Source organism: Enoplosus armatus, chromosome 11 (assembly GCF_043641665.1).
Source record: "Enoplosus armatus isolate fEnoArm2 chromosome 11, fEnoArm2.hap1, whole genome shotgun sequence".
NCBI lineage: Eukaryota > Metazoa > Chordata > Actinopteri > Centrarchiformes > Enoplosidae > Enoplosus > Enoplosus armatus.
The window spans coordinates 21,529,214-21,557,061 of NC_092190.1; positions in this window are offsets into that span (position 1 = coordinate 21,529,214).

Consider the following 27,848-nt stretch of genomic DNA (forward strand, 5'->3'; position numbering starts at 1 on the left):
CTCTTGTGAGTCTGAAATAAAGTTTGAATTGAATTGAATTGTTTTCCAATGTCTTAGACAGTCTTACTCTGTCTAAGGCAATCTGCCCCAAACCCACTGACTCTTACTGAAACTCTAAATCTTTCAAAGGCTCAGTAACTTCCCAAAACAGCTGGCAGTGTAGTCTTTAGCAAAAGTTTCTCAAAAAGTAATAAATAGTGCATTTGTGGGGGACTATTTTCAGCCGTGGATTAATACATATTTGGTGCTCTAGTGAGTATGGCAGCAGGACTGTGTGTGTGGGATTATAAAACACTGGGCCCATGTTCACAGAAATGAGGAACTATGTCACCCAACGGCTCATTGGTGCGTTTTTCTACAAGATATATCAGGATTTGCTCTGTGATGCTTGTTAGTAGAATCAATTCATTGGTGGTTAAGACTTTTCATTGGATTTGTTAAAAATAAAAAAAATACGCGATATTGCCAGACTTATCCTTTAACAGCAGCTGAAAGTGCAACGAAAAACATTTTAAAATCAATATAGTACATTTGTTTAAACATCTCGAGTATTGCAAGCCTGCTACTATCGGAAGGTTTCACTTATGTTTTGAAAAAAAAAAGAAAAAGCAGTAGTTCTGCAAACAAAACATTTCTGGTTTCCCAAGCATTGTGTCCACATTGGCTGTTTTTGGAATAAGGTTGGAGAGTTAGTTAACAAGGCAGACATGAATGATGAAACTGTAACTTGTAAGTGACAGACGAGTGGTTTCTAAATCAAATAAAGTCCAAAACTCTGAGGATGGTTCCAATTTCTGGGCTCCGGGTCACAGGAATGCAGAGAAAACAGTGCTGTCAACTGGTTCTACCGTGATCTCAGGGCTTACTCACTTTACAACAACAGCTTCCCTAATGGCTCTTTTGTTTATGACTCTAACACTTTTGTTTCCTACTGACGGAAGCAGGATCCTCTTGGTTCAGGGAGAAGTTACACCTCAATGAGGTTAGAAGCTCGATACTCCCTGTGGGTACGATGACGAGCACAGACACCGTATAGGAGACGTGGAAGGGGGGCGCTACCAAGAAAACATCATGATGGAGTGAAAAACAAAAAGATTTAGGCAGACAGGAATGGATATTTGGGCAACATGGAGACAAAGTAGCACGGCGATAAGGCCCAGTCTTTGTCACTGCCAAGCAGATGACAACACTGACACCCTTGAACCACTGTTAGTCATCAGAACTAGTAATGGAAACACTGAGTGGAAATATGTACTACAACATTCTCTGAAGAGTACTCACCCACCAGAGCTTAAGAGAAAAAGCTGTGTTTTTCTTTATCACGGTAAACGAAGCTGACTGCTCCTCTGTATTGTTTTAGGAGAGCACGCGTCTGCATCCCGCCGAAGCGGGGCGAGAAACCATGTCGTCTTTCCTTGAAGTCAAGTTGTGCATTCTCACATCTCCTCCCTGGGGAGAACTGCCTCAAAGAAACACGGCAAAGGCCCGTCGTTTCCCCTTTGGAATTCATCAGATGTGTTTTAGCTCATTCTGCCGCAATCACATTTCACAAAAGAAAACGAGGGCATATAACTGTGAGACGAATAAATCCTGGCAATAAAGAAGAGAAGACCTGTCATGCCATGTCATTTTAGCCATTACTTCTCAAATGCTGGCGGGCACTTGAAATAGTTATATTGTCCACGTAGGTCTGTGTTTGAACTCATGCAGCGCCGGCTTTGGCCAAGCATAAATCTGAATATTTGTGAGTGGATTTGATGAGAATCGCAGTGTGCTCACTTGAATCGATACTTATTGCAAATATTTGCATAACTAAAAGATGTTAAACGAGGGAGTTCCACATAAAAGAAGCGTCCTGCATTTAGCTTATTGTGATTCCAGGCCACAACATGAGCCACAAGTGCCATCCTCTCTGCCATAGTCTCCCACTGCAGCCTCGCTCCAGCTCACTTTGATCACGGTTCTGGGTATTCTCTGCGGCAAACATCTGGTCCCAAGCCTATTATGTAGACATTTGGGTTTACCACTATTCCTGTCTGTCTTAAGGATAGCTTCTGTGCAGTTATCTGTAATGGTGTCAGTGTATTTTTTGGTAAGATGCAACTTCAGTTGAGCCAGAACCTGTGAAACACATATGTAGGAGCCCAAATGCAGTGGAAACCTACAACATATGAACATTTGACATGACTGCAGTGTTAGTTTGGATAATTTATGGGTCGGCTGCATGCTAATAAGTGTATGTACAGTATGACCAACTCATTCCTTCACTGCAGAGCTTATACATACTGCAAGTCCTTGAAAAGAAGCCAAAAAGGCATGGCCATGTGTCATTAGAATAACAAGCAGTAAATAAGGTTCAGAGCTGACATCTTGGAGTGTGAATTAGTCTTGGCATCAGCTGGATAGAGGCTGTGTCCTGATTGCCTCGCTCGCTGTGTGCACAACGACGCATTGTGCATACCAGACTGAGAGCAAATCAAGTGATGGAGCAAAGATAAACAGGTGGAGACAAGATCGCCATTATCAAGCGATGACGGAGGTTTGGGTGTGCGTTGGGAGGGCAGCAATGTGATGAGCACAAATGGTAATGCAGACCTAATCTGAAGTGTCAGCTTTTGTTCAAAAATGAACTGCCAAGGCCTAAATTCCTTGTACCCAAACAACGCCTCGAAGGACAAGAAAAAGCCACAGTGATTCATAGGTTTACAGTTCTGGGGATGTGACTCAAAAAGGGCTATTGTCTGACATTTATGCCCACCACAATGTGGCAACGTAGCCTGACAAAGCACCTGGCTTCAGTTTGTCCATTAAGGCAACGTCATAGCGTTGCTTTTCTTTAGAAAACTACAATACAAAGGACTAATGAACACAATGAGGCCTGGTTGTAAAAAGTTGTTGATAATTTGTAAATGTTGTTAAAAAGAGAGGGTACCAGGCTGGGCTAGCTAACTAGCCCACACACAGACCTCCAAAATGTCCCTTAGATTGAACAATGCCTTACTGTTTTTGTGTTAGACTGATGGTGTGGCAATGTGGAACCAGCCTGCAAGAATTAACAAGCTCTCACTGAGGGAGGAGTTGGAGGACACAAAGCTCGGGGACAGCAGGGGAGCAACAAAGTCAAATATTCTGCATGTCATCGACCACTGTTAACTGGGGACCATGTTAAGACTCACTGGACTCTTAAGGCCTTTAGACTTCAGTGAAACATTGATGGGTTGTCGCGCTTAAAGTCTGAATTGCTGTGTGGTGAGAGCATGGCTATGTAGGCCTTCTGATCCACCCTTGTGTGTTAATATAAAGCTTCCCACTCATTTGGAATAAGACTTAAACACACATGGGAAGCTTTTGAACATTGCCAGCTCAAGACAAGCAGGAAACGTTCTTTGGATTCCTCCAATGAGACATCCCTGTCTGGCACAACCCAACCAGGAAACAGTCATTGCCGCCACTACTTTATAATCCCAAGTAATAAAAGCTGAACCTGAATCAAATGTTCCGCTTTATTCAACAACCCTGTATCAAAGGAGCGGTGACAGCTTCCATCACAAATGTAGATAATGTTCAAAATGTGATTTTTTTGTTTTTTACTCTGAAATGTTTGTCTTTGAAAAACAATTTTTTTGTTTTTTCCATCTCTTGAGTTTCTGGTTTGTTTTCCTTTTCCCCAGATGTGGCTCAGTTTATTGTGTTTTTTTGTTTTTTTCTACGAATGAAGAACCCAAACGATATTTCCCAGGCCACTCGTAAAATATAATCCGCGCAGCATCAATCTCCACTGCGATTTCTCCCATTTTTGCATATGTGTCAACCTGTCAACCTTTAGAGCCTCGGCCACTTCCCTCTATAGGTGTCACATGATTGATTGCTGGTTTTGGTGCGCTGAGTCACTTGACATAACATCAATGAGGGAGAGGACACGCTCATAAAACTTTTACTAGAAACAGACTGCAGCATGAGGCATTTTGTCCGTTTCTGCTGTTCGCTCCCATCCATCATCTGATCCTTCAGAAGGGCCTGCCGAATGTGACAGGACACGAAGAAGCCCACTGACAGATTATTGGCAGCAGATAATAACAAATGATTTCCCAAGTAGATGAGAAATGAGCATAAATCGAAGTAAATGAGACAGCAAATTTATCTTTTCTAATCTCTCTAGAAGCAAAGAAAGACGCCCCTCCACATGAATTGTAACACACATGTATTGCCCCATTAAGCACATTAACGCTCTACTGGAGGCACCGCTGTTTCTTTTTTTTCTACGCGAGTTTGTTGCAGAAACATTTCAGCAGTGTCATGAGTACAACGCCTCTGTGGCCGGCTCCAAGCTAGATTAATTATGAGGAGACGTTTGTTAGGAGTCACAGTACGAATTTAAACTCCTAAACTAAATTCCATCCATCTTGTTAAGTGCAGCGAGAGGACTGGGTTCCAAAGATACAAATAGAACAAATTATATAATCTGTTCTTCAGGCCAAGTACATGACACTTTTCAGCTCACAGTTTGAGGTCCTTAATGATCCAAATTACTTTATGCATCTATTTGTATTTACTCTAATTGCTATGTTACAATGCGTTCATCTAAAAGCCAAAGTTGCACAAGTAAGAACTGGTATTCTTCCTCTAGCTATTGAGGTTGGCAGGAGCAAAATAGTGAGTGTGAGTGGTGTGAGTCCCACTTTGTGTATTGTATTGTAAAAACTATGATGACTTAAGCATGGCCGGATTAACCTGCTTAGGATCCCCGGGGCAGAAACGATCTCCTGGGTCCCAGTATTACATGGCTCCAGATTTGCTGTGTGATAATTTGCTTAAATACAAATTAATTTGCGAGTATGTGCCTTGTAAACACAGTATCAGCTGAAATAATGAAGACCCTAAAACTAGATTTTGGCACAGGGCCACAAGATCATGAAATAAAAAAGCCACCTGTCATCATGTCAGTTAACATTGTGCTTTAATAGTACATATCCCCCAGAGTTACAACTAATCAAATTACTACAAACTAATCATTACACTGTAGATTCAAGGCTTTCTGGGACCCTAGAGGTCTGGAGTCATGGGGCGGGGCCTGCGTTATGAGAGTTATCTTTAAATCATTAGTTTGACATTTTAGGAAATAGGCTTGTTCACTTTCTTGAAAGTTAGATCACCTCATATTTGCATGTAAAATATGCAGCAGCAGGTTAGCTTAGCATGAAGACAGGAAACCAGGGAACAACTAGCCTGACTCAAGGTAACAAACTCTGACTGCCATCACTGCTAAAGCTCACTAAGGTGTTTTTTTGGCTTTCGGACAGAGCCAGGCGAGCTATTTCCCTCTGTTTCCAGGCTTTATGCTAAGCTAACTGGCTAACAGACAGACATGAGTTCGTGTAGATCGTCTCATTTAACTCTTAACAAGCATATTTCCAAATGCTATTGCTTTAAGCTAGCGAGATGCAAACAATATGTGCTGTCCGTTCTTCTGCACTGAGTGGGGTTTTGCAGCCTATGTGTGTCAAACACATTGCACACCTTTATTTGTCTCACTCTGATTTTAAAGAGACCACCATGTATTAAAGTGCTGCAAACCCAGATTTGACTTTCTCATATTGTTCACATTAGGGAGGTAGTGTGTGTGTGTGTGTGTGTGTGTACCAAGTCAGTTTTAAATGGATGCTGTTTTTATGATGTTATGTCTTTGGCAAAATCACCAGCAATTACTTATCTGGACGAGTCACATTTTAACAGGCTTTTCAGCCCTCCCTTCACTGCCTTGTAAACCGTGTCCTGTCCTTTTCAGCTTATCATGCGGTTTTGTTGGCATTAATTAGTTACTTCCTTCAGCTTGTTATATAATGATGTCACCTTCATAAACAGTGTTGATCACACAAACGTTTATTTAAAGGAGACCTCCAAGACAGTGTATTATATAATGTTTCTCTCCCATGACAAAGAGTTCATGAGCTCAGATTGAGGAAAGTGCAGCTCTCTCTTTAAATATGTCATCAAATTGAGAGAAAAGCAGCAATGAAGTAAAGCAACACTGACGGTCTGCCGTATGGTAACTTACTCCAGAACATGAATCAGCTACATACTTGTATATGGCCTAACAATCAGACTGAATTGCACACAGAGCATGCTCAGTAGAGTCCTCCATCTCAGCCAGTTGAGTGCATGTGCGTCTTCAACTGGCCGAGCCAATTGACTTACAGCTCCTCTAGACTTCCGAATGTTATTAAACCGAATGGATCCAATTCTGATACAAAGTCTAATTTCACAGGGTTAGTGACGCTCAGAAAAATGTATTCACTGTTCTACAACCGAATGTGGCCACGACACCAAAAACCCTGCTGAGTCTAATTGAAGCTCTAATTGGTCCACTGTTTCTCAAACGGGGGAAAGAGCTGCCAGTGAGAACATCAGACTTCCTCAGTCTTTTGCATTTTTGGGCCCATAGAGTATTAGAGTCCTCTTCTGGCTGAGGCAGACAGGCTTACTCTCTGAACACATGAATAGAAAAACAAAGAGTCATATTGGAAAGCTTGTGATGCTCAGAAAAATTCATTCGGCCTTGCACACTCCTTTCTTTTTTAATGGTGTTTGGGGGAAACGTCCCTTTGGGCCAGTGGGCATCATGTGACCTGCAATTCCGACTGTGGCTACAGCACCAAAATTGCCTCACAGCCGAGCACTATTCCTGGGGGACTGGTATCTACAACCGTGCCATTCATAAGGTAACCATGCTGAGATGTTCGACACCTACAGACGTCATTGTTATCTCACATTTCTATTTTTAATGTTTAAAAGTGATGGAAACTCATCTACATTAACAAAATCCCCCTTTTCATTATGCATTTGCTGAGTGTTGAACCAGGACCAACGTCTTTGTGATTGCTAGTTCTAACATTTGCGATGTTACAGTAAACATTTCTTTGGCAGAACATGCACAGGGAGAAAAGTATTTGCTTTTAAAATCGGAATTTTGCCAAGAACACAGCGCACCTTTTCTATGGTCCTCTTGTGAGCTCTTAGCTGCATTGTATGCACATCATTTTTTGACATGTCATGAAATATTGCTAGATTGCTCAAATACTTTCCCAAGAAGGAGCCCAATGCTGTGCTTGAGAAGAACCTGTTACTTGCATCTGTATTCCACTTGGTTTCCAGGAACGTAGTATTTACAGCAATATAGATTTGGGTGTGGTCCCACTTGGAGCAGGCAGCCATAAAAATAGGCCTCGGAGTTCACATACATGAATTCCCACATGAACCTTTTATCGAGGATGTCAGAAGTTTGTCGGAAGATTACACGGGGGAGGCAAGGTCATGAAATTTTAGTGCAAACACATGAGGAGAGGACTTATGTACTCACTTATGCACTCATCAGAGACACAGAATACTTTATTGCCAGGCTGGTGTTGCACAAGCAGAGAATTAATTCCCTGTCGGGTTTGTTGAAGTTCAGGGAGTATCTGAATGTGTGTAATATTTATTGAGCTGACCTCCAGATATGAATGTGATTCGTCAGACAAAACAAAAGGCCCTTGAACAGTTGAAGTCAACCAGTTCATGTTGTCGGGGTCAGTTTATGTGCTTGCTCTATTTGAAAAATGACCAGGCAAACCTCAACAATAATCCAAAGTGGTCAAATCAAGTAAAAAAAAAGCAAACATGCATCATCATTCACGTCTTTTTAGTTCTCAGTTAAACACACAATGCAGATGGTTGCTTGGGTTTTGCTATGACCCCTTAGTGACTGTATCATACCAGGAATCAGACTTTGCATGTGGACAGACATAGACTGTTCCAAGAAATTGTCATTTGGAGGTTCAAATTGGTTTGAAAAACAAATACAACAGAATTACATATTGTGCTAAAGGCAGTTTTTCTTGCAGCGGTAAGAGATGGAAGTAGCTGAAACCGCTCAGATTGTTATTTCATCAGTGGTCTTTAAGGGGATTTCTACTGGTGTTTCAGAGTTGGAGATAATGGCTGCGTTCACCCTTCAGGAGTCTGTTTTTGATTTATGTTGATCAATGGCATGGCTGTTGATCATGTAGAAGTTCATGAGCTCAGGTCGTTGCTAGCAAGGAGAACATTTCGAATATTAGTGCTTTGACCCTAATGGTGAGCCCTGCTCTGCCCTGTCCACCATTTTGTGTTGGGTCACTGTGAGCTGGGACAAAGTAAAAATGTGGCTCTGTATATGTCTTTCAGCATTAACACAACACAACACCCACAGAGAATTACCATTCTGATCTGCAATTCCATTTTCAGTGAAAAAACTCTGATAAACCCACTGTACACTACCATGGATGTATTAAGGAGAACTGGATACTGTGTTCAAAGATGGCGCCTCATTCATTCCTCTTAAAGTTGCTCACTGGGTGCTTAAACCGAAAAGGTTCCTTGCACATTTATTGGCCCAAAGAGAACGCAGTCCTTTGGTTGGTGACGTTCATTCCTGTGTTTTCTTTGACACAAATGTTCAATCAGTTAATCAGAAAACGATCATTGAAAACGCCTCTGAAATATTCATTCAGGCTTTCTCTTCCACAGCTGCCCTCTAAAAAACAACTTCAGGGTCATTGTGACATCTATGAAGAGAGACTTTGCATCTATAATTCAGGGCTGAGAAATGCAGTCCTAATAATAATGTGTGTGCCCTACAGTTGACTGAGAAGGCTGAGAAACCCCCCGGTGTCAGTAGCCACCCAACTTTTATCCATTTAGTCATGCCATGAATTCCCCTCAATTTTTACTGACAAAATTTAGAAAATGAGACAACCTGCTGCTTCTTTTGTCCTTGCGTACACTTAAAAGCTATTCAATCAGCATGACACCATTTGATCCTATCAACCCTATAACCTTGGCAGCAATTGTGCAACATCTGAAATCCTCCTGCTGACTTGATATTCTCCATACAAAAATGTTTTTCACTGCATGGCATCAGATCCTCTGCAATGTATCGTGATAATATGTCAATGTTGTGTTTACAGCTTGTTCTGCTGGCCAGAAAAAATGAATTAATGTTGCTTTAATCTGAGAGTAAATTATGTGTTTGAACATATGCCGTGGTGTGGTATCATGCAGGTGGTTGGCCTTGTTCAACATTAACCCAAACACACACACATTTTTTTACTGTCTTCTGGCCTCGTAGATAGCAGCTATAGCCAGTGATGTTGTTTTATCCACAGGCTGGAAATGTTTAAAAGCCAGAATGAAACGTTGGCATCCTCGAAGTTCATAATATTTCTAATATCCTGGCCACGGCATAAGACTCATTTTTTAAAAGAAGCAAATCTGTTCACGCTGTTTTTTACCCACACATCCAAAATTCTGCCTGATTCATGCTGTAAAAACACTGTTCAGTTCAGTCAACATTAAACAAAGTCCTCTGGTGGTAAGCACAGCCCAGAAATGGCTCCAGTAATAGAAAGTGAAGATAAAAATGGGGAGAAAAAGAAACTGAGCTGCTGATTATGTTCCAGACTAATCAAAAGTAAAGAATAAATAGTTGATAACTGAGTGTTTGTGTTCCCTGTGTCTTTGTACTGTAAATTATTTTATGCAATCTTACCCTTTTGAATATTCAAAAAAGGGCTTTTTAAAATAAAAAACAATCTGCCCTGCAGATGCCATTTCACATCACATGCCTTTCGTGTATCTTTAAAAGGCCATTTTATCACACAGCGTTGCTGCGTTATTACCTTGTCCCTGATGTGTGGGCTTTATTTGAAATACTGTTCTGTGCTCAAAAGGGTTTGAGTCATCATTGTAGAAATGATATCTCTAGCACACACCACAATCATCCCAAAGAACCCTTTTTCTCCACATAGCTTCAAGATGCCTCGATAAAATCCTCCACCAAAGATCTGAGGAACATGGCCCACTTGGTTCAAACAGCCATGAAATTGTAGCAGAGCCAGATAAGACCTGATTAGACTTGTCAGGTTTGCTGCTTACCAGCACGTTCAGCGGCACCACCTGCATCTTCTAACCCTCCATCTGTCTAACCACTCATCCCCCTCCCTGGGAAAAGCTGAATGTGCACTTTCTCTCCTCACATCTGTGACCTCTTGTGCCTCAGTGAATGCTGTCTGCTCCCTCTATCTCCATCTCAAACGCACACAGACACACAGGCACTCAGACACAAACATGCACACACATGCAGACACACTTTCTGAGTTTCTCGAGTCGAGTGTCTCACACACACAAACACAGATGCACACTCACACTTCTCTCCTCAACCTCAAAACTTGCCCCCCCCCCCCCCCCCCCCCCGCCCCCCCCTCCCAACCCACCCACGCTACCACTCTGCGGTTTCAACTTGAACCTGTTACATGTGAGTCTCGAGGGCTGTGTTCCAGCTCAAGAGCCATTTTCCAAATGCAGCAGCAACAGCCTGGAAGTCGAGTCGCCCCATTCCTGCCTGGAATTAAACATGACGATCATTTGTTAATGAAGTTAGATTTGGAAGTGAAGTTCATCATCTGCCAGGCGTTAAGCTTCAATTTTGAATTTATGGGAGTTCTTATGTGTTTGGTCAGGCACAGCATACGTGCAATTACAATTCCAGAACTTCCCTCCCATGTTTGGAGGAGGTTCATAGCCACAATGTGTTTTCCACAACACAGATTAATCCAGAATTGACCAAATATAAATCCTTAAGTATACTGTAGCATATCAAATAAATGGTCATAAATAGCACCCGTATGCAAACAAATGCAGATGTTTCAACCACAAGTATTGCAGTTTGACTTGGCTCCTTTGAGTTTTGCACTATTGCACTTCTCGGCATGCAAGCTCCACTTTAATTAGTTGCCACTCAGATGTCCAACATTAAACCTTCATTTCCTAAAGCTCCTTTTGATTTATCCACTCGATACCGACTTGATTTTTGATTAAAATTGCTTTATATTCTCATTCTTTTAACAAAGGCAGTACTCATGAATCATTACAACCACTTCCATTATGTATTCATTCATAATACTACATCTAATTATTAGGTTTTGGATATCAAGCTGATCCCCAATCAACTGTAAGAAAATCAACCCCCAAAAATAAACAGTCCGCAAAAAGAAATATAATCAAAAATCATGCGAATTTGGCTCCTGACTGCTGTTCATGAGCCAAATGTCGAGTCTTTGATGGAACACCATCAGAACAGCCTGCAGCAAACCTTTTCAACCTGATCATGAACATAGCAACAGCCTGATCTGGCCAGTGAAACAATGCGACTTGCAAACACATGGAGATGCAAACCCGAAGGCACACTAGTTGCTCTCAGCCTTTCAGTGCCTTGAAATTCTGTCCCTGAGAATTACATACTGAACAGGTGACAAAACACCACCTCCTGCAGCCACCCCCGCAGGACACTTCCACCATGCCACACAGTCTTCAAGCTTCAGCAAGACTACAACATGCACGTAGCCTGGATGGGCAAACTCCCATAACTACTTCACCTGAATCCAATGAAAGGCAGGAGAAAGCAGAGTGAGCACAGAAAGTGTATTTGCAATAAAGCAGTGAAATGATGACGCAGATTATGAGAGAAGTACATCACATTACCACATAGAACGCAAATAATGTGGATGTATTGGACACGGAAAGAACGCTGCACAAAGGGATCTTTGACTAGTACAAAGAAAGATTTAGAAACATTCATAGCAAACAGCCTGTGACTTATTCAGTCATTATGGGTAACATGCTTGCAAACAATTGTCCACTTTCAATCCTATTTCTAATCACCGGTCAAATGTTTCACCTGGTTTGGTATGCTAACCCCTAAAAAATGTATTGGGCTCTCTGTATCTCTTGCTGTATTTTCAAATGGCCACACCACTGCCTTGGCACAGAGCTGCAGATACATAACATCCACAAACAAGCGTTTTACTTGCCATCATCATTGCGTTTCAGTTGCAGCTGACTACAGTGCTCCTTATTTGTAGATAAAACTATCCACTAATTCTTTCACTGATTATATTATTTACCAAGACACTTAAAGCGAGCAAGTATTTTTCTTTTACTACCTCACATATCATGAGCTGCACGCAACTCTGTGCGGGTGCAGGTTTTTACTGTTAGCTAATTAAGATTTTATGATGTAATACTGTTAATCGTAATGATTCCTATTAATGAGATTATTTGGAGTGACCACAATGTCAACAATTACATCAGTTCTCTGCATCTCTGTTCTCAACATCTGTTCTCTGTGGTGTACAACGTCATCTGTTTCATTTGAAACAGTGAAACTTAATAAAAGACTTCACTGACGTATTGTTGAAGTGTATGTTAATGTCTGAAGAGAAAGTGCTGCCCACTGTGGCTGCTTGTGTAAAATACCTTTAGCTTCAATCTTAGTCAAAGTCACTGCTTACTTGCTTTAAAAACAAAATCTGAATAAAGGTTAGAGGATGAATCCTGACGATTGTTGTTTGTTCCTCAATTCAATAATTTCACCGCGGCTTTATGGCTGTGCTGCATACTGTACTTGTTTCAGTAAAGCAGAAGAGAGAAATTATCTGTATACATACAAAATTAGTGGAGAATTAGTGCTCCTTTGCATTTGCTTACTGGAATGAAGCAATTGTTTTAAGAAAAATCGTGGAAAAAAACTTAAAATTCGTTCTCTCAGGGAATAATCTGCCATCTATCAGCATGTTTGCATATTTGTTGAAGGGTTATATATGAAAGTCGGCAGTTAAATTGAAGGAGGACATGATTGTAAGATGCACTGTAACGTGTCAAAACGCAACATTAAGGATTAGTACACTTTTCAGGGGGTCACTATAAAATACCTAGCCACAGCTTATTAGCAGCACAAGGAAATGCTGAAACTCTGAGATAATGTCATCTACACACAGCTACAAACTTAAGTCAAACTACTGACTCAGTACCATCTGCAGGTTAGAAGTTCATTTCACAGGGGAGCGTTATCTCATTAGCTACTTCTTGCTACACTAACAGTGTAACACACAAAGCTCTGCACGACTGGATTTCACTAACAGCTTAAAACTAATCCTGCAATTGCAGATAGCCTGATTTTGCTCTTCCTCTGGTAGTATCCTTGAGCTCCCTGAAGTGGGAAAGCAGAAGTCTGCAGACCTCTGTGCCTGTTGGCTGTTAAGTGGCCAACAGTAAAGTGATGTGTCTGTGCAGGGCAGCTCACAGGTGTCAATGTAAACTAGGACAATGAATCATGATATCAATGACCAGATCACATGACCCTGATTTAACCTCCTTTGTGCTTGTATATGTAACAAAACTGCGAATACCTGTAATTTTGAACCCTTTATTAAAGCAGTGGTTGTCCAAACAAAACTAAGTGGTTCTTTTATTCAGGCCTTGTAACAACCATCTTTAAGTTCACCTTTTGTCAACTGTGAGTATCATCTCAAAAGTCCTTGAATGCAACTCTAATGTTGGAACGAATCCTCTGGTAAACGAGAAATCCAGGTATATCCAAATTGCCACTACAATGAATAATGATACAGAGAAGAAAACATCAGAAACTCCTTTGGTTTCAGAAGAAAAGTCATTTGGGGGAAATAAATCAATATGCTTTTACAACCTGCTGGCCAGTCCCCCTATGTTGTGGGCCCAAAGGAAAATTTGAGAGGTGGCATTCTCTGTTCCAGACTGATATTGTTTGTGGACTGCATGTATCCTTGCCAGAGCTCCCCCTCACCCAAGGGCTGCACAATGCTACATAACAGGGCAAAGCCCCAGAAAATGATGTCACCCTCTAAGAACCTAATCCATGACCAGGATGTTGAGGGATCTTCCCCTCCTCCTTCCTTTGCAATAGAATAAAACGAGCAAGGGCCATCACCGAAACAAACTTGAAGAAAAGGAGAGATTATTTCTTCCAAACAGGATGAACTGAAATGAACTGCTTTAAGAATCCTGACTCAAACAAGGCTACGTCCAAGGACAGTAAGGACTGCAATCCATTTGTGCATACAAACAGAGCCATACCACCAGGCCACCTCACTCAAAGTTTGTTCAAACAATTCAAGGTTATTGCCCGCAAAGTAGTCTCTTCATTTTAACTGCCATAAGCAATACTCAACAGCAATACTTCATGTGCTGATGGGGTGGCGTAAGTACTTCCAAAGTCAACTAACACAAGTATTGTGGATGAAAACACGAGGTCATAGTGTAAACTACGCATTACCAAGAAGCTTGTATGCAATCTGGCACAAGAAACTGGCTTTTTATGGAAGAAGAGGGGATTTTGTACACAGGTGATGTGGTATTAAAACATCACTACTACTGCGTTTCAAGGATACAACCATGTCGAAATATAAGGGTCAGGGACATGAGTCTAATAGCTGTGACTCTTAGAGTTTGTTTTAACCTGATAGGTGGGTGTATTGAGTATGTACATTAGCAGATGGCAACATCGGTTAATCAGTTGGCCCAGCACAGACTGAAACATCTCAACAACTGTTGAATGGCTTACAATGGAAAGTTGCACATTTATGGACATTTATAGTGAAACCAGAACGTCTGTGTTCTGTTCCAGAAATAAGAAAATCTCATTTGAAAAGACGTGACAAAATAATAACGTTATGGATATGGAAGAAACAACTAGGTGCCAGTGCCTATAGTTTTGTTCATGGGAGCTGTAGTTTGTTCTGCGCTAACTAAGTAATCATTGTTTAACTTACTTAAAATCACAAAGGTTTCAATTTCCGAATTGTTGTAGAAATGTCATATTTGAAAATGGAAAGTAAACCCCAGGAACATGCTTCATTAGTTCAGAGAGACCAATGAAAGAAATGCTGAATGAGAGCTTGCATTGAGCTACAGATGCTAGTGGAACGGAGGCTAGCCCAGACATGACATCAAGACCACCAGCAGGTATCTCAACATCTACTAAATGGATTCCACAAAATCTGGTCCAGAAATTAATGTCTTCTCAGCATAATTTGTAATAACTTTGGTGATCTTCTAGTGTCAAATGCCAAATGTTTACTAATAATATTCACATCAGCCTCAGCTGTACCTTGTGTTTAGTGCTAATTAGCAAAGGCTAGCATGCTAACATGCTAAACATACAATGTGAAAATGTTGTACCTGCTAAACATCAGCATGTTAGCATTGTCATTGTGAGCATGTTAGCATGCTGACATTGGCATTCTGCTCAAAGTACAGCCACACAGAGCTGTAGACTTTGTTTTTTTATTCTGACTTTCTACGCTATCTGTACATGGCAACCACAGTATGGTTAGGGAGAGATTGTGGTTTTGTCAGATATACTATGGTAATTGTGTGGTCAGGCAACTAAAACACTTGATTATGGTTAAAGAAAGACCGTGGTTACGGTTAAGAAAAGGTACAATGTTGATAGCAGGTCAGTCACAGGTTTCTGCTTGTAGGCTGGACATGCTACATGCCCTCCACCACCCCAACCCCAACACACTTTTACTTTCCCGGCTCGCTACATAAAGGACACACTACTTCCTGTATTGCATGGAACAACGGATGTAAATCATGAAATGCAGCATCGTTCAGTATGGATGTCATTCCTGGGGATACAGAACTGTTTTTGGGGTCTAAAGGCTAGTATTCATGTTTTACAACAGATAACTTGGTCTGTCATCACAACGAGTATGGTACTCTAAAACCCCAAAGCTGGCACATTTACCTTGGTTGGAAACATTCCTCATAACTGATGTTAATTGATTTGTCAGTCTGTGCTTATTATTGTTTACAATGTCATTAAAGTGTGATAAATATTTGTGTTTTGGTTACCCGAGACAACGTAACTATCGAACACAAGAGGTTATGTTATCTTTGCAAAGCACCAGCATCCCAAAAGTTACATAACTCAGCTTTAACTGACACATCTGAATTCTAATATTAGGAAACCTTGTTTCCCTGTGTGGATCATTAAATCACCCTTTCTTATGAACACCCAGTCAGTTTTTGACCCTGACCTGTACAGGAACACAATCCAAGCGCTTGACTCTGTCCTCAGAGCACGCTTGACACATGTTAATGATAATTTCAGATGCTTTGTATGCAGAGGTGGGGTATTGTCCAGCGGTTTCCTGCCTTAGAGTGAGAGGGCTAAGAATACAGGAAGGTGAGACTAAGATAACAAAGCTATTAGGAATGATTAATGGCGGGGTGCGTGTGTGAGGAGTCCGAGGAGCAAACCCACGTGCACAAGATCAAAACCGAGGGCTTTATAATTCTGCACCTCCATTTGTGAATCTGTCGCTGGGCTGGACGCTCTTTCATAACAATGATCAGTAAATCTGGAGTATATGTGTAAGGAAACAAGAGCTTCCTGCCCTAGAGTTATTATTTTCTGCATGACATATTCCAAAACATTTTTATTAGATGCCTCAGTGTACTGACGTCTACTTATAGAACATACGACTTCTACTTATAGGACATGTTTACCCACATTCTTTTTGGGAGTACATCCAGTCTGTGTCTACGTTTGAGGCTTCAGTGTCTCAATCTGTTTGTGTGTGTGTGTGTGTGTGTGTGTGTGTGTGTGTTTGTGCATGTACAGAGAGAAGGTACGCAAATTAGAGATTATGCACAAGTTTTGTGGGGCTGTGGGGTTAACCTCTGATTAATTGCACAGCTCCAGTCGGTTGCGGTGAGGGCACGCTACTGTAATTTTGCAGCTGCTTGATTTCAGCATATGACACATGCAGTCCAATTGGCCTTCCGACCGCATACCAAAGCACTTAAAATAGTGTTCGTTTCTCAGGGCTCTTTGCTGTCAACAAAACAATATGGCGAGTTATTAATAATGTGTTTTCCCCTCAATTGGTAGCATACACTAACAATAAAAAAGAACTGTCTGTTCTGGAGGTTGTTAATGTTTTGCTCCTGTTCTGTCTTTTCAAATGGTTTTCCCCTGTCGCATGTTCGGACTTGCTTTTAATCTTCAATCTTTAATCTGAAGGGTGTGTGTGTGTATTTGTGTGTCTCGGAGTGAGTGGAAGGAAATATTTTCTAATGGCACAGCACAAGTATCGATCAGTAAGCAGTAGGCCTTAATCCTGAGTGCCAAAACACTTCTCCTCCCACGTCAAGCTGCACAAGAGGCATCTCTCTTGAGGGAATCGATCCTGTACCCAGGAATTTATTGTGTCACCTAGACTGAAGCCATAGATACATAAAAGTGATGATATGATTTATGGTGACGGGCCAGTAGCTCCCTCAAACTTTGCTACATTTTTCTTTTAATTAGTTGTTTTTTTTACCTGCTTTACTGAAGCACATATTACCTGTGGAGGGACGTATTACCTATAAAAACACATAAAGACAACTCTTACGTAACTGCATCTGCGTAACTTTGCCCTGATACAAGATGTTTTTAATCACCTACAGACTCTACAAAGTTGGAACTTGAGGGGTACATAAAACACAACAGATGGAGATGTCTGTTTGACGTAGTTTGATAGTAGACAGATATAGAAGAGTGTCGCAGGCCTGACTGACTGAACTGAATTCGTTGCCTAATGACTATGGCGCTCTGACAGTAGCACTGTGGTAAAAATGTCAAGTTACATATCACATCGTAAATCAACATCCAAGTTTTACTCCAACATTCTTCTTAAAGAGCCACATAACATCCATCCAGCCAGAGGGAGCTGAGACAGTCTCGCATAGCAGTCTGAAAAAATGGAAACTTTAGGAAAGACGCACCTTTTCAAAATGAGGATAAAATGTGATGCAAAACTGTCTCATAATCCTGAACTTTATACAGACCGGGATGTCAGGAAGAGAGCTTTGTGCGGCTCACTCAAGGTGACCAAAGAGGAGGGTTAGAGGGATAAAACCTCCAGAAGGTTTTGATACCTTGCTCCTGGACTTCCTCAGAGTGCGTTTGACTTGAGATAATTAAAAGTGAACTGGTGGGCAGGGAGCCACTGCAGGCAAGGAGACAGGCTGTCAGGAGGCAGGAGAGCGGCCAAGGATCCCGACCCGCCACACGGCAGCAGCTCCGTGACGTGGCAAGGCCCCTCCGTGCTGAGAGGTGCACAGTAATGGAAACCTCAGGCTGATCTCTTCCCTTTCCTTCCTAAGTCACACAAAGACAAATGTGGATGTTCAAACACACGTCCAACCCTGGATTAAATCACACACATCGTACCTCATGTCTGACTGTATTGACTTGAGGCATGCAGTCTGGACACTGAGGAAGGATTAAGTGTTGAAAAGTTATGAAAGCACAAAATGGAACGGTTTTAGAATGAAGTAAGGCTACGCAGTATCATTTAAATCTGATCAATTCAGATTCTGATGCATATTGATCCTGCTTTGGATTTTTGGCATTTTAATGGAATGGAAAGCAAAATACATGTTTATTTTCAGCCAAACATGAAAGGTATGTTGTGGTGCTTTGGTAACTGAGTGTCCTCGTTTTTGAAGGCTCCTTCTTCACGTACTGTGGCTTTGATTGTACCTCATTTGTATTTTCGCTTTGAACAAAAGTGTCCACCCATACAAATGTTTCAGGGAGTCACAAAAGATGTGATTTTTGCATTATTGGAAATGTAGGATCCCGTATTTGTACGTACCAGGGAATAAGAATATGGATATCTTGGCCTCTGCTGCATTGCCCTTGAATATAATTTTGTTATATTCAGTATATAATAATCTGTTTTTTTACGAGCCCCTCAAAGTTATACTGCTGTACTAAATTGCTGAAGTACTCTCTCGATAAAACCAATGTCTGCAAAAGCACCACTGGACAGATGGGAACAGCTTTTTCCAAAGCAAATGATGGATCTGTTTGCTAACCTGAGAATTTAAAAATGTGCATGTAGAAGGATGAACGAAGTGCCTGGTTTTAACATGCTTTGATTTTTATCAGCCAAGGGTGAACATTAAAAGTTTTGTATTATACAACAAAAGTATAGTATTATCTATATTATATCATTTTATAATTCATCTTATTTTCCTGTTGTGACACTTAAACATCCCATAGCATTTACAGGTCACATGTGAAGGAATTGATTTCATGGTATCTCATGTGATTAGTGCATCTGAAAAGGGGGCCATGCCACAACTTGTCTTCAGTGAGACATCGTGGATCTGTTTTACAAATTCATCAAGTAGGACGTGGAAGGGACAGGCCTACCCCCCCCCCCCTCTCCTCTTATTACCATTTTGGTATTCCCCTGTGGAGATTCTTGCCACCCAGAGCTTGATGCACAACAGTAAATGAGGTTCCCCCTGACATTTCCAAAGTATCAGGGTGTGCTGAATGGTAGTGGCATGCGAAGTGAGTCTAAAGCAGTGGCTGAACTTTTGAACCTGTCACCTCGTCTTTCTTCCCTGCAACTGCATGTGGACTCTGCCTGCCTTTGTGTTACAAGCTGAAGATGGAATCAGGGTTGGACTTTGTGTGAACTTTTCTCATTAACCTAATTCCCCCTTTAATACACACACACACATGCGCACACACGTTTTACTACCTCCCTTATCCAACACATGACATACAACTAATTGAATGTATTGTATAGGAATTAGTAATTCATGTTCTTGAATTAATTAATTTTCTGCATGAATTAATTAATGTATTCCTTTGCATTAAATAGTTAGGGAGGGGGCACAGAGTTAGCTATTGACTGACTGTGTTTTAGTATAGCGACGTACTGATTTAATGTCCTAATGAATATCATGAGGTCTCCTTGACAAGGGGATAAATGTGATAGATGCTACATTAAATTAAATCTGCTTGGCACAATAGTACCTGTTTTTTATTGAGATACATGACTATACTTCAAGTTTTGATGTTGTTATGTTTGACATCACTTTATGGCTAAAGTGAGTTTACTATATAACTTGTCACAAGAAAGCTCTAGGGTTAAAACGGTGTATGGGCGTAGGCGATGGCTTAACACCAGACATTCGTGGTCTCTCAGCTGGGTGTTAGCGTGGTGCTCAGACATAATGCTCTCTGGCTGTCTTAAAGACTTTTTGCCATACACATCCGTTACATACAAGAACAACTGTGAAAGTAAGAACATTTCTAGAGTATTGCATACACACTGATTAATTTATACATCAGTAGATTTGAAAGGTGGCAATTACAGGACAATGGCCCATTCACATTTTTCCAAAATCGTCTTGAGTCAGGTGGCCTTTTTCACAGCAGACATTTTGACTTGTCATAATAGGAAAAGCACAGGTGTTACTAGTAACATTAACAATGGCTCTGTTCTATTCAGGTGTCCCAGTAAGCCATGACAGTGAGCCAGCATGCACAGTATTAGACCCTACAGCCATCATTATTTTGAGTACTTACACCTGTGCTTTAGCTACTCAAAATGTCTTCTGTGATGTGCTGCTTTATAGACTTTATAGCTATTGCTAATTTTCAACTCCTGTCCCCAGTTGGGCTTTTACATGTACAGTGTAATTAAAATATACAGCTTTCAGTATCATATAAAACTACAATAAAATGCACATACACCATACACCAAGAGTACAACTAGCCAAAAACGGGCACAGCTCTGGTTTGCTTTTAGCCAGCACTTAACCTTTGTTGTAAAAGAATGCTAGTGCTTCACCAAGTACTTCATTATCAAAGATCGAATCAATATGATGAAATAAATTACAGGCACAATTATGTTAAGATATGCAACAAATATATGCAATTCATTGACTATTTTTTCTGTGTCAGCTAGAAAATGAGATATGAGGTAAGGAGCATTGTGGAGGGGTAAACAGAGGAAGATATTGGATTGGGGGTTGTGGAACAGTTAAACTGCTGGGCTTGGGTTTCAAATCTTGCCTGAACACCTGGGTCTGCACATTGCTTGGTGGAAGCAGCTGGGGAAATTTTTGGCCTGGAGTCCAAAACCTGGCTTTTACTTGGCTGTGCTTTCCAGCCTGCTTCTATCTCGCTGGAAAGTCCTTTTCAGCTGGTGGAAATTGAGAGGGCTCCTAGAGCCCCACAAGCCTCAATAAATAGTCTCAAAAGCACTTGCATGCAGAGTGGGGGATGTCTCAATTAAGCATTTGTGACACACTAGTTGGAATCAGCCTGCACCATTTGTGACCTTGGCACTCTGTACATTACTCTGTGATTTGGTCACAGCTTTCGTAGGTGAAAAAGTTTTTTTACGTGTCATCCAGATACTGTTTGTATCTTCAATCTTAGTCTTTTCTGATCTCACAGGTGTCCTCCGTCTCTCCGAAGAGATAAAATGTTTGCAAAAATCGACGTTTAAATCCAATCTTTCCACAACCACGGCCATGGCTTGTGCGGAAGACTTAACATAGGTTCCAGCGAAGAATAGCAGAGGAAATGACCCCAGGCAAACATTTCATCATCATTCCGGGCAGAAAGCACATCTGTGAGATCACGAAAATACCCCAAGAGATAAAATCCGCTGCTGGACGACACGCAAGAATCAAAGAGTAGCAAATGGGGCAAGAAATCAGCCAACAACTTTTGCCTCTCTTAATTTGTGTGAATTTAGATTAACTATTCGGAGCCCATGTTATTTACCACAAACAGCCAATGCACCAACTGCACAGAGTTAGTTTAGTTAGCTAACTGTACGACCCTGAGGTATGTGTTGGTGCAACTGTTAGAGACTGACTGATTTCAAAATGCACCTGGAGCTACAGTTTTTATCTCTGTTCATTCATTAAGCTTTAGGATAAGTCCTTTGTGCTAAAGTAAACACATTTTCATCTTGCCTGGATGTAACTTTGTAACTCTGGAGAGGTTTTACATCTGTTGGGGTCCACTTGTGTCTTCCAGTTTCAACTTTGTATGCATCGTTCTGCCTCCAAAATTTGCTTTGAGTTCAGTCTTGAGTACTATGAGTGAGGTACACCATTCATAAAGATGATGAGAAAATGACCCCCCCCCCCCCCCCCACTCCTTGCCTCCTCGGTTAACCATAAATCAATTAGGCTATTTGCTGGGTACAGGAGAACCAGGGCCACAGATGGGGGTAGGGATTTCTATCACACCACCTCACAAATTGGTCCCAGTGCCTCACAAGAGAGGCACTGGGATTAAGTTCCCAGTCTCAAACAGTTGCAGCCAGTAGTGACTGGGTTGCTTGGGTTGGACAGATGGGATGACTGGGCGGGTCAGTGGAAGCAGGACCAGCTCAGTCTGCTGCTGCTGCTGAAGCCATCTGGAAAAGTGGAACGGGATTCCAAGGCCTGACGATGAGGTGAAGAAAAGTGCTTTCCCCTTTGGGCCTGCTGGGCCGAGCAGTGATTTGTACCAGAGCAAATAGGCGCTTGGTGAGAGGAGCTGCTCTTTCTCTCCAAGCAGCCGTCCTGAGATTTCTTCAGAGTTTGCCATTCCTCCTCGTCTCTTCCTTCACTCTGCACCACTTCTTCCCTTTCTATCTGGCTGTGTCTAGCTTCCTCTCTGAGGTGTCTTTACTCTGCGTTTCTTGACTGCTCCTTCCTCTTTGTTTGTCTCCAAGAGTCTTTTCTTTCTGCTGCCAGAATATTTGCAATGGCAGTTGTGTTCTGAATTGCAGTTTAAAGGTCATTAGAACATGCTTTTCAATTTCACTCATCGGCTGCTGCATGTGAAGTTTTAGACGTGCGGCCCTTCCATCGAACATCCACTGCATGGGAAACAGTCGGGGATGGTTCCCATAGAAAAGCTCAGGAAAGCGGCTCTGTGCTGCTCTTTATTGGATCACCAGAGACCACTATCCTCTAAAAATGGTGAAATTGTGGATGTGCTTACAGCTATGGTTTGGTGTATCTGATAGAAAATCACTGACAGGGTGTGAAATTTGACTGTTCTATTATGTAACAATGTGGGTTGAACTACTGTCATCCCTGAACTCGATGTCAGTGTTGATCGTGTTGATCCTTCACGTGTAGTTTGATACCTTGAAGAATTGTTCAGTAACAGGAAAGCTATACGTAAAAGATGAAGTACATCACCTACTCATCTTCAGTGAATATCAGATCTCAGATGAGTCAAGTAGTAGTAGTAGTACTTTGTGTGGTTTATCACAGTGATGAACACTTTAAGATGAGGTGTGGGATTGCCATATATAACTGTACACTGTGACCTTTTTGAACCATCTACAGCATAAACAAGTTACGTATGGCAGTATTTGCAGAGCAAAAAACACACAAAACTATATGCAGCTACACTCGTAGCCAGCTTTATTTATAATGTTAGATGTTTGGGGCAGACCTGCAAAGAAGACTTTAATAGTTGAATGAGTCAGGTAGAGTATACCAGTAATATCAGTTTACTTTACATCCAATGACATGAGCAGGAGGAGGATCGTGCGTGCATGTTGTTGGAAGGGGGAGGGGTGTGGGGGGTGTGGTGGGGGCAAAATGAACTGTTTTTGGGAACAAAATGTACTGTACTTGTTTTGGCCTGATGCTAAGCATTTAAAGGCTTTTTCATGGTTAGAAGCGCTTTAAGAGTCCAATATCCCCATTCAAATGCTATAGTCCAGCAGAGCTTCAGCCTGTTGCGGTTGTCTTCAGCTGTTTGGGGGCCATAATGTGAGAGCTCTGGGCTCCTATCAGCCTCCCTTTGTCTCGTCCCACAGAGAGGCTCCTGTTGATGACTTATTTTGGAAACCAGAAGCACAGGCCTCTCAGCACTCAGGACAAGATGGCGAGTGACGGGGTCTGGCTGGCTGGGGCTTAAGTGTGTGAAAACTGGGAGGCTGATAACAGTTTTTGGGAACACATCCAAAAATGACTGTTATTGTGACAGTTTTTTTTGTGGGTTTGTTTTTTGTCTTCTTTTATTTTGATTTGTTTTGTTTTTCTTGGTGGAACATGTTGTTACCATGCTCAGCGGGGGATTTCCGATAATAAAATAGGAGAACACGGTTTACTATTTAGTGCAGCCAATCACAGTGCTTTCTTTTACAAAGTTGTTACTGTTGATGATGTGCTATTGTGTTCCTGTATTAGTCTCACTTGGCTGCATTCAGTTTGAGGTATTGCTTGTTGTCATCGTCACTGAAAGGATGCCTGTGTGCAGCATCATGGGAAATGCTAATGTGGTACCAGCTGTGTATGAAACCGACAAATGCAAGGCAACCATATAGTATGCAAATATAATATGCAAATTCAATGTACTAGACAATGTAGACAAAAGCTAACAGCTCACATATTCTACAGAAATACCTTGAAATTATTTTTGTGCAACCTACATCAGAGTTATTACCAGTAGTCAGTGCTTTTTTTTTTCTTTTACTATAAGCAAACTACTTTAAATTGGTTAAAAAAAACACATGACGATTCTCATTCTGGACTATAAGTAGCTGAATAAGAAAGGAGCAGTTCCCCTTTTCACTCATCATTTAGGTCAATACAATTCAATGTACTTAGCATATTTAATATTGCTAATCCAACATGCTATGGTACATTAGCGGCAATGTTAAAGCAACATTTTATTATTTGGTTTGTGGTTGTTGACGCAGCGTGATTGGAATGGGAACGGATCACTGTGTTCACTGTAAACAGTAACGTAAGATAAAGAAATACATACTAATTATCTATGTCTTGCCAACAATGTGAAACTGAGTTTGCATTTTTTTTTTTTTTTAAATCCATCCAAATCCCTCCAAAGACTTCTCTGCTGCATAATACTTTCATGATGTAAGACCGGCAATCCTGGCAAAGGCTTTGTTTTAATCAGAAAATTCTGACTCCCTCTAATTAAGTTGGAGCAGGAACAGAGGTTTGTGTGACTAAACTGCCGTGAAACACTGCCAGCTGCATTAATCTAGCTGGGGAGTATTACAAGAGATCTTATCGTAAGTAAGAGGAGCTCCTAATTAGGTCTATATGTGAAACTTTGATATTTACTCAAATTGGAGTACACCTAAGTCCCAACTTTGGCTTGTCTCGATATTAATTTTATTTTTGCAATGATTGAAAGCAGATTTGCTTGGATTATGTTTGTGGGTTACATTTTCTTTCTACTGTGGCTAATAAGACTAATAAGCAAACATTTTGATGAATGTACATTGAAGGAGTTATTAGTTGAAGCCTGTCCATTCTGGCCGTGAAGCAATGCCCTTCTAATGTGACGACTCTGGAAAAGCTCATCTTTATGTTGTGTCCAGGTGGCTGCACATGTTCACAGAGGTCAGCGTGCACCCTAAATATTAATGACTGCGTGCACTGATAAATGTATAAACATGTCTGTGTATGCAGACACTCAATGAAGTATAAATAGACTCTATCTGCCCTTCAAGAAGTGAGGAACAAAGTCAATCTTCCTTCCATCTAAAAATGCATTCAAAAGTTCAAGCTAATATGAGGCTATTGGATGTAAAGTAAACTGGTACCGTTAGCCGAATCAAGTGGGTATCAACCATCTTTTTAAGTACAAAATCCCCTCTTTGTGTTTCACTGGACAGCCTCGCCGAGACGTGGCTGACTGATAGTAGTTGCATGTAAGTTTGTTGCCAGGAAGAAAAAAAAAACCCTTGGTGTTGTCTTGAAATCTGTTTCCCCGTTAATTGTGATTTCCCTTACCTTAACCCATCCTTAGCCGTAACCCCAACCAATTACCTTTGCTACGCCTAACCTTAACATAACCTAAGACCTGACCCCAAGCGCTATGGGAAACACATGGGGAAACATTGTTCCAAGGGATAACTGGCTTCGACATGACACCGGCAATAAAGCTGCATGGTAGCTTCAGCTGAACTGTTGAATGCACAAAAGGAAGGAAGTTAGGAAGGGGTAACTTTATAGCCAGTATGCATAGGAGGAATGATTAACTCAGCTCACATATGGGCATATGAGCAGAGCAATAAAACATCTGAAAAAAAAATCAGAACCTAAAGAAGGTCAAGTCTAGTTCTTAGGACTTTATCATATAGTACATTTGTTGTGCACAAATGTTCTTTTTCATCACAGGGAGACAATAACTAAGTTTCCATCCAAATTAAGCCTAAAATTAAATTGCCTAAAAATCGTGTTTTCCAGAAGACTGGAAAAAGACAAAGACAATGAATGCGTCCACTACTGACATGCGGATACTACGAGTTGGACGAGATAGATAAACAGGTTAAGTGCACTAATGCTTTAGTCAGGTGCCACTAAACCACCGAAGAAGAAAATAATGCAACAAGTGACATAAAGAGCGTCAGCCAAGCCTCAAACAAATCTGGCACATAGTTTTATGTATTAACTGTTAAATTCCACCAGTGTATGCTAATCTTCCATTACTACTAAGTATAGTATGGTGTAAGTAAAAATATGGGAAAGAATAAGTATATCTATGTATATATACGTAGATGCTATACAGCGACAGTATGAATTGTTAATCCTCGCATTTTTGTATGACTGTAAAATGTAACTGAGTGTGGGAGTCAAAACAAAGTTACAGCAAAGCGCAAAAAATCTATTCAGTTCAACATACATTTCATGTCAGTGCTCTACTAAGCAGTGCACTGGGGACGATTTAGTGACATCCATACACGTTACCATCCATACATACACTCGCAGGTGTGTTTAGTGTCCCTGAAAGTCTCAACAGATGCATATTTAAGGAAATACTGGTGATATATACAGTGAAGTCCAGTCTATCACAAGGATTCATTTCCATGGTATTATCACCCAGCTGCTCGCTTCATCACTACAAGAGCACTGGATTTGGATTTAATCAACCGATGTTCCACTCCTCATTCTGACGTGCTCATCTGCCAGAGAAAAGTCAAACCAATTGCTATGTGACTCTTTGGAGACTTGCTCATTTTATGTTTTAACGGGAAGGAACCAGGTTGTTGTCAGGATACTTCAGCTTCTGCAAAAGTAATTCACAGGCTACACACGGCAGATGTCCCCAGCAACCCTCGAAAAGACGTTGTGGAAAAGGAAATACATATTGTAATGCCAGATTAATGGCGTGTTATGATTAGCTAACCAATTATCAACACAAACAGCCAGTGACTGCTTTACGTGTGTTCGTGCCACCAGGGTCTCCTGCTTAGCGGAGGCTGCTTCCTCTGCTTCTATAGCAACCGGTAAGCAAAGCTATCTCTTGTTTCAGAGCTCCATTGTTTTGTTTCCCATTTTAATCGAGCGACCTTGTGTGCCCTGCTCAATATATTTTAAAACAACACTTTCAATGCCAGTTGAATTGTGAAGCTGTTATTTTGCTACCCCCTTCTGCATTACTGATAACAACGCTGAACTTAATCACACTTTCAAGAAAAGTTCAACTGCAAAACAACAACGGACAACAGATACCATCGTGTACTGTATGTCTACATCCGACAACTATGCATTGAACCATTTCCCTTCCTAATTTAATCATATGTCCTGATCTCAGACACACAGTTGTGTCTTTAGCTGCTTCTACTGAAGGATAGAAGTAATTCTGTTCCTCTGCTCAGCTGGAAAGTTGGAATGGAAACCACCTGTGTTTGTCTGACATTCCTCCTGCTCAACGTTGAACTGTGCGGCTGGTTTGTGACCTGATTACCTTGTGCTGTAAAGGATTATATTGTCTGTTTATGAAATTATGAAACTGTTAAACAGCTTCACACCGCTCATTTTCCAGTGATTTAAGCATCTCCGTCTTCTCTGCTCATCAAATTCCCTCCCGCTTCCTGCCCAAGTAGGACAAGAGCAGATCTGTTGCACATATGTACGCTCCGAACGTGTAACGCATGTCAACTTGACAATTAGCGAGAACATTCTTATTAGGGAATGACTTATTGTTTATTTTAAGGCGTCAAATGTCATTGACAGCCTACATGAGGTTTTGAAACCACATCATTTGAACCGTATATTTTAATACACAAGTGGAACATGAATAAACCGCAATGTTTGTAATTTTATAGTTTATAAAAATGTGTAGCACTAACTCGTGGGGAGGATATGAAGGAGTTTGT